This window comes from Tupaia chinensis, unplaced genomic scaffold (genome assembly GCF_000334495.1).
Source record: "Tupaia chinensis unplaced genomic scaffold, TupChi_1.0 Scaffold143795_1, whole genome shotgun sequence".
Lineage (NCBI taxonomy): Eukaryota > Metazoa > Chordata > Mammalia > Scandentia > Tupaiidae > Tupaia > Tupaia belangeri.
This window is the reverse complement of record NW_006203645.1, coordinates 988,354-997,224: the sequence shown is the minus strand read 5'-3', so window position 1 is coordinate 997,224 and position 8,871 is coordinate 988,354.

Genomic DNA, 8,871 nt, shown 5'->3' with positions numbered 1-8,871 from the left:
GAAATTGAGCATTAAAGTAACTGCCTACTCTACAAACATAAAGAAGGTAAAGCTGGTCAGAGACAGCACAGACATGGCTGACAACAAACAAATGGCACCAGACCTGACTATGGGCTGTGGGCAGGACAGGGAGGTCTCACATTGGATACTGCTGCTTCCTGAATGAAACGACTTCTAAACCCTGATGGCATTCCTTAGTGGCTAGAGCACGTGAAGCAGAAGGTAACCAATGGCTGTCCTGTAGATTTCTGAGTAAATTAGCTTGCCTTAAGATGATACATAGTACCATATCCATTTTTCCCCCCTAATCTTCAGTTTTTATTTGAAGGTAAGTGATATCAGATCTCTATCTTGGGAAGAGAGAATAAGACTAAACTATAGTCTTGGGAGACTTATATCACTTGGGAGAATCTAAGTTACATTGCGGTAACAACCCACAGGGTTCTGCGGCTTAAAACAACAAAGCTTATTTCTTGCTCATATAATAAGCCCATCATGAAAAGTCAGGAGACACTCCTTTTACCGTAGTTCCTCTGGGATCCAGGATGCCACTAACTCAAACATTGCTCAACATAAGAAGGATGGCAATAGCATGCCCTGGCTCTTCAAGCTTCTACCCAGGAGTGATATCTTGTCACTTCCACTCACAGCGATCATTGGTCAGAGAAGGTCATTTAGTTTTGCCTAATATCAAGTGGACAGGAAGAACAAAAGTCATAAATTCTGAGATTTCCAATAACTATCCCAGTCCAGTAAATATTTTTTGAATGTCTGCTAGTGCTAAGCACAGTTTTACATAAGAGGGATCAGTAATTGTGTCGTTTGATATGACCAGAAAAATGTGACAGGGTAAGGAGGGCGAGTGGCAGGGTTGGGGAAGGAGAGGAAGAATTCTCTGAAGAAGAGATCAGAAAGAATAGGAAGAAGCAGTGGGTAAGAGAGATTCTGTCTTTAAGGCCAAAACAAGACACAAAGAACTCAGATCCCAAGAAAAGCCAGACCGAATCTTAAAATAGAGAAAAAGAGGTGAGACACTACCAGTTTGTATCTGTAGGGCCAGAACAGCTCTGCTCTCTCTCTCCAAGTCTCTTTACACACCATCCCACTTCCTTCTTTTTCTGACTAAAACAGCACATGCAACAGAACACTTCCTTTTTCCCCATGGTTAAGCAACATGCAAAAGAGTTTTACTTCAGGAGAAAATAATAATCAGCAAGTGTTCTGTAAACAAGATTATTCACCATTGATTGAGCAAAATCTCTATTTCAGGAAGTATCCTAGGTGTCTTACAAACTTTACTTCATTGTACAGTATCGGTGTAAAAAGGATAAAATACATCTAATTTTTGTTTCTATTTTACAGATGCAAAGACTATAAAGAGAAGTGACTAACTTTCTGAACAAATGTGTAGATATTTCATGGCAAAGATAGAATTTGACTCCCAAGTCTCTGTTTTTTTTTTCTTTTTTAGAGAGAGACTTTTGCTATAGGGAGAGACAGAGAGACACAAAGAAAGAAATCACCTTCTGGGGGGGAATGGCCACACCACAATCCCTTCTCCTCCATTTTCCTCTCAGGATTTTGGGCACACACGCACACACATGCACCTTATGTGAGTTTTAAGCCATCAGGTCCAGGACTCAAACCATGGTCAACTACATGAGGGTCCAGTGATGTAACCATTACACCATCTGCTGGTCCCCCAAGTCTGTGTTCTAAATTACAATGAAACACATAGCAAACTTTAGACTTTGGGGAGGGGGGGTAGTTAGAGATTTTTGCTATAGGGTGCAAGAACTCACCAGAGAGTCAAAGAGAAAGAAAGTGAAAAATCACCCCCTCGGGGGATGACCATGCCACAGTTCGTTCTCCTCTATTCTCCTCTCGAGATTTTGGGCATGTATGTACACCCATCTGGCATGAGTTTTAAGCGGCTAGGTCTGAGATTCAAACCATGGCCAGCCATGTGGGAGTCCAGTGTCTTAACCACTACACCACCTGTTGGCCCCCAAACTTTAGGCTTTTTGAAAGGAAATGTTGAGAAAACCCCTATCACCCAAATTCTGGTTTCATAATTTGAAGATGGAATATCCCTCTAACAGGAAAAAGGAACATTAGCTCCACCTCTTTGCTGAAACATCTTCTAGAATGATAAACAGATTTGGCTATAGGTAAATCCATGGGTCACTTCCTCACAATTTTTTTTATTTTTTTTTTATTTTGGAGAGTTTTTTGTTATAGGGCGCACGCACTCACCAGACAGACAGAGACAGAGATTCAGAAAGTGAGAGATCACCCTCCAGGGGGGATGACCATGCCACAACCCCTTCTCCTCCATTCTCCTCTTGGGATCTTGGGCACACACACACAAGTCCCTGGCATGAGTTTTAAGCCACCAGGTCCAGGACGCGAACCGTAGTCGACTACATGGGAGTCCAGCGACATAGCCATTATGCTAACTGCTGGTCCCTTCCTCACACTTTCAAATGTTTTTCCAAAAGCCATCTTTCACCTGACTACTCTCTTTAAAATTATAATGCGTCCTCCACAGTACTTCCTAGCTCTGACTTTGTTTCCCCAGAGTACTTGTCGCCTTTCTATATCATTGTTTATTTACTTTCTGTACGTCTCCCATCACTAGAAAATAAGCTCTTACCACTTCAGTTTCTCCAGAGCATAGAAAAGTGCCTTATACACAATTAGCAATTATGAATGAATCATCATAATAAGTGAATGGATTAATGGATGGATGAATGAACAAACAGGAGAATTCAGAGAACGGTCTCTGACTTGGGCAAGAGGTACTTTAAAGGGTGTTGGTCTAACTATTAATGCTTTGAAATTACATACACTTTGTGGGAAGATACATACATTTGTGTGTGTTGTTAGAGTCTTAAAGAAGACAAAAATCCACAAATATTATAATCCCTGGTAACTATCCTGTGTATATCCACACAGTGGAATATTATTCAGCTATACAAAGGAACAAATTACTAATGGATACTACAATGCCATAAAGCTTGAAAACAGTATGCTAAGAGAAAAGAAACCAGATACAAAAAGTTATACAGTGTATTGTTCCATTTATATGAAATGTTTCAAATAGGCAAATACATAGAGAAGTAAATTAGTGGTAGCCAGGGGCTGGAGGGGAAGCCCAGGGTGAAATAGGGAGCAGCTGCTAGATGGGTACAGGGTTTTCTTTGAGGTGATGAGATTATTTTGTAACCAGAGAGTGGTAACAGTTGCATAACATTATGAATATGCTAATGGCAGGGACCAGCAGATGGCGTAATGGCTACGTCACTGGACTCCCATGTAGTCGGTTGAAGTTTGAGTCCTGAACGCAGTGGCTTAAACTCACGTTGGGTGCATGTGTGTGTGTGCCCAAGATCCCAAGAGGAGAATGGAGGAGAATGGATTGCAGTGTGGCCATCCCCCTGGGGGGGGGGTGATTTCTTGCTTTCTGTCTCTCTGACTCTCTCTGCCTTTCTGGCAAGCACATGTGCCCTATAGCAAAAGCCTCTCGAGGGGCGGGGGGGGATATCTATGTATGTGTGTGTGTGTATATATATATATATGTGTGTGTGTGTGTGTGTGTGTGTGTGTATACACTAATGGCATTGAATCATACACTTTAAAACAGTTAAAATGGTAACTTTTATGCATATTTAACCACCATAATAATAAAAGAACCACTTTGTAAACAAGGGGAAGAAGCAGATGACAAGGAAAAGGCAAATTATTTTATCTGTCTAAATAAAGGGTGTCTAAGTTTGAAAAATTGTCAGTTGCAAATAAACATTCCACTAATACATGGAATATTGGGAAATTTATAATATTGAGAAATTTGTAGCAAGTTTTGCAATTTTGAACAAATTTTCAGGTGTAGTTCATTCCTAGGGGGAAAAAAAATTCTAGGATAGGCAAGAGAGATACAATTCCATGATTATCTCCACTGTAACAGCTAGAATAGGCCCCATGGCAGTAGTACCGGCAACAGGACATCACTGCATGCACTAGAATTACGCAGAAGGCCTGGATGCACTTTCCAGTAAACCTGACCCACCAGCCTGCCCATGGCATATACAAACCTTAGTAAGGCTGAGTGACCTAAGGTGGCCTCCACTGAAGGGAGGGAATGTAGATGCTGGCTGCAGCAGAGAGACTAATCAGAACAGTATCCAGGCTCAGTAATGGACCAAGGGACTGCTGCTTGAGTTGACAGATCAGAGTTGCACAAGTTTCAATCCTTCATATGTATTCACAGACTAAATTGAAGACTAAGAAAGGAATTATTTCCTTATAAAAGCCCATCCCCAACACATTCAAGGAGACAGTTTTTTGAGCAAGCCCACTCCCTGCCTCCCAGATGACATCTTCTGTAAAAAATAATCTCCCCCCTTTACCAACCTTCTAGGTCAGAATTCAGCTTTTCTTGCAGTGAGCAACTGTTCCATTCCATACCAACTTTGGAGAGCCCATGATACTGCCTGGCTAGGAGGATGAGAGGGAAATCACAGCATAGCAGAACAGTGTCAGGAATCCCTGTCTCTCTCTTTTTCTCTTTCTCAACAAATAAATGAATAAACAAACTAATTTTTTTTTTCATTAAAAAATGTGGGCCAGTAGGTGGCATGGTGGTTGAGGTAGCCAGTTCTAATCCCAGACCTGGTTACTTGAAACTCACACTGGGTGCATATTGTGCATACCCCAAGTCCCAAAGGAAGAATGGAGGAAAAGGGACTGTAACATGGCCATCTCCTTAGAGGGTGATTTCTCTGTCCCTCTCCTCTTCAGCAAGCACACATGGCCTATGGCAAAAACCTAAAAAAAAAAAAGAAAAGAAAAGAAAACAAGAGAGACAATAATGAGGTTCAGAGTAATCTAGTAATCTAGTAATCTACTTAATCTAGTAATTCTTCCAAAGTCACATGACTACCAAATGGCACAATGAGACTCTAAACCCATCTCTTCCCATGCTTTTGGCAATTTAGTTCCTCTAGCTCTGTCAACCTTTCACCATCTTCCCAGATAGCACAGGTCTTCCTGTGGTAAGGCTTGCCAGTTGAGGTAAATATTTGAAGTTCCATCATCTCAGTGCTATCACACATCTCACGGAGATCTGAATCTGCAACTAGAAGTTATATACATCTATGATAAATGGAAGCACTAGGGAAAAACAGTCAGTTTAATGGTTTATTTTGAATACGTAGGGCATGTTTCAAAATGATAAGAAAGCACTCATCAAAGCGAATAAATGAAACCACTGATCTTGTTCAGTTAACTCATCTCACCAATGAGAAAACTCAAGCACATAGAGTTGGTGTCAAATAATGAAAATCAAAGCTTTGAAGTGTTCTATTAAAGTACAAGGACTCCTAGGGAACTAGTCTTTCCGATAGTACCTAGGAAGAATATTTAGTTTGACTACTTAATTTTTTTTTTCCCTATTCATAATGGAGTACACATGAGCATGAAAGAGAGGGAAAAAAGAGAGAGAATACCCTCAACAGGGCCTGATCATGCAGCAATCCTTTTCCCTCTGATTCTCCTCCAGCCAGGATCCTGGGGACTCGCTCGCACACTCTGTTGCTCAGGGGCCAGGATTCAAACCCCAGCCATCTCTGTGGGATCTAGCTTACATTACACAGTGCTTTAACCACTTCACTATGGAGTTGGTACTGGTCTGGTGAGTTTAGTAGTCCAAAAATAAGTTGGCATTTCTTACAAACAGAGAAAGAAAGGATTAGGGAGGAATTCAATGGTAATAAATGCTTAAATTTAGCTTCAAAAAAGTGCATTTTCCACCTTTTGTTGTCTCCACTGTGCTGAAGCACAATGACATGGTGACTTGACTTTTCCCAGGAGTGACCAATTATCTTGAAGAATTTGCTAGACATGTTTTGTAAACACAGTTGGTAGTTAGGTGACCCATACTGGTTCATAGTGTCACTTCCATCCACAGAGACAGCCTTAGAGATCTTCCAGTCTGGGATTCCCCAGCCACAGCCACCTGACTGCCAAGAGGAATGTTTGTACAGCCTGGAGCTGACTCCCCCTCCACCTTCCTCCTCAGAGATAGCACTTACATTAGGCTCCCCTCTGCCTCCTGCTTCCTCACTCTGACGGAAGCTGGTTTGCAAAAGTGCTTCTAAGATGGAGCATTGGCCATCTTAGGGGAGAAATGGAGGAATATGCCCCCCCACACACACCAAAAAAAAAAAAAAGAAAGAAACTGTTAGAACAAATAAACTTAGCGAAGCAAAGTGACTACTTGAGCTGGAAAAATATTCAAAGTCATGTAAATTAACCCTTCATCCCTCTCATGAAGAAATTTAGGCCCCGAGAATGGATGTTACTCGCCCAAAGTCATGAACTGAAGAAGTAGTAGGTTCAAGACTAGACTCAGAGCCTCCACATTCCAGTCCAGTGACTGTAATATTTCTTCACACTCTCCATCATTCTCTCTTAGAGAAAACAGTCTTGGTTCATAACAAATCAATGCCACATTAGGCACTGAATAGCCTACATATTGTTGGAAAATCTCACAGGGTATGTTTTGACTCATGTGTGGGGTTATGGATTTTTATCTTATGTACCTATATAGCTTAGCAATTAGCACAAGGCCTTCCATGATAGGAAGTGTGAATTTGTTTGACAGAAGCATGGATGATATGGATGTAACAGGTGGGGACTTAGCATAATTATTAAATTCTCTCACGGCATACCATCCTTTCCTTAGAGTAAAAAGCCTTCTCTTCATAACCTCTCTACTCTTTTTTCCACCTGTTGACATTTTTTTTTCTCCTGAATTAAAAGCTGCCTCATTTATCTCTAGTGGAAAACAAACTGCCAAGATGCTGGCATCAGTCAGCCTTGGGCAGGGATGCCACCTTGACTATTGCTAACTATATGATTTAGACAAGTTACTGAAACTCTTTGAGCCTCAGTTTAACCAATTATAAAAGAGTTACTAATACTGACCTCACTTGATTTTTCTGTTGAAGAAATAATATGGGTAAAATTCCCAGCACAACATGTAAAAATTGGATCATAGGGACATGGTCCTTATGAATGAATCAATGCCATCTCTCAGGGAGGATTAAGTTTTTGCTCTCTTGGGAATGGACTAGTTCTCAGGAGAGCAGATTGTTATAAATGTAAGATGGCCCAAAAGTGTCTCTCCACCCCTTTTCTCCGCCTATGCTTCCTTTCCTTCCTGTTTCTGTCTGTCATGTTATGATATAGGACCAGAGATCAGACAGATTCCAGTCCTAGGACCTTGGACTTTACAGCCACCAAAATCATAAACCAAATAAATCTCCATTCTTAATAAACAACCTAGTAGAAGGTAGTTCTTTGAGAAACTCAGTAACAGACTAAACAATTGGTAAAAATGGGTACACTAGGCCAACTGTGGTTCAAGTCCCAGACCCAGCAGCTTGCTTTCTCTCTCTCTCTCTCTCTCTCTCTCTCTCTCTGTCCCTCTCTGGTCAAACTAAAATAAATAAATAAATAAATAAACTTAAATAAAATAATTCTTTTTTAAAAATGGGTACACAGCATAGTAACAATTGGTGCACAACATGATGTTTCAATAAGGTGTATATAGTGGAATGACTAAATGAAGGTAATTAATAACACATTACCCCACATTTTTATTTTTTGTGTATGGTGAGAATACTTAAAATCTACCCTCAATAATTTTCAAGACTACAATACGTTATTATCAACTATAGTCACCTTATGTACAATAAACCTCTTGATCTTATTCTTCTGGTCTAATTCCCCTCTCAGTCTTTGGTAACCACCTGGTGTTTTCACACTCTGTTTTGTTTTTTGTTTTTTGGTTTTTTTTAAGAGGTTTTTACTATAGGGCGCATGCACTCGCCAGAAAGACAGAGAGAGACAAAAAGACAGAAAGCGAGAAATCACCCCCCAGGGGGGATGGCCACGCCACAATCCCTTTTCCTCTGTTCTCTTCTCGGGATCTTGGGCACACATGCACACGCGCCCAGCATGAATTTTAAGCCACTGGGTCCAAGACGCAAACCACAGTTGACTACATGGGAGCCCAACAACATAGCCATTACGCTAACTGCTGGTCCCTTCACTCTGTTTTTAAGTCTCAATTTTTTTTAAGTCTTAGGGATTTTTCTTAAGCTTATTTGATTTGTTTTATAAGAACTAGAGCAAGACAGAGCATAGGTGCACGAGAGAAATAGAAAGAAGCAAGTCCCTGCAGGGTCATGCATATCACACCATGATTCCCTCCCCCACCTTCCAGCCAGTTAGGATCATGGGCAAGCATGTACATTCCTGGTGTTTTCGATTTGCTTTGCTTTGTTTTGTTTTGTTTTGTTTTGTTTATATTTTTTTTAAATGACCCAAGATCTAAACCTAGTTGGCCATATGGCTTCAACATTGTCAAGTGGCACACCACTGACTGCCACAATGGCTGGGTGAAGTTCAATTTACTTAGATTCTGCACATGAGTGAGATCACGTGGTATTGGCCTTTCTGTGCCTAGTGTATTAAACTAAACATAATATTCTCCAGCTTCATCTACATTGCCACAAGTTATGTGACTATTTTTTTTTTTCCTTGAGGGTAGGAGGAGAAAGATAGGTGTTTTTTCAATAGGGTCTCACTGTTGCGATCCTTTGCCTCAGCCTCTCAGCTAGAATTACAGACATAATAACACATCCAGTCTGTTCAGCTTGGTCCAGGACTGAAAGCTGGGGTCTATCATGTGGTCCCAACCTTGCAAAGTGAGTAGCACCCTACCTCTTGCACCACCACAGTTAGACTAGATTTTCCTCTTTTTAAAGGTCGAATAGCGTACCATTGTGTATATACGGCATCGTT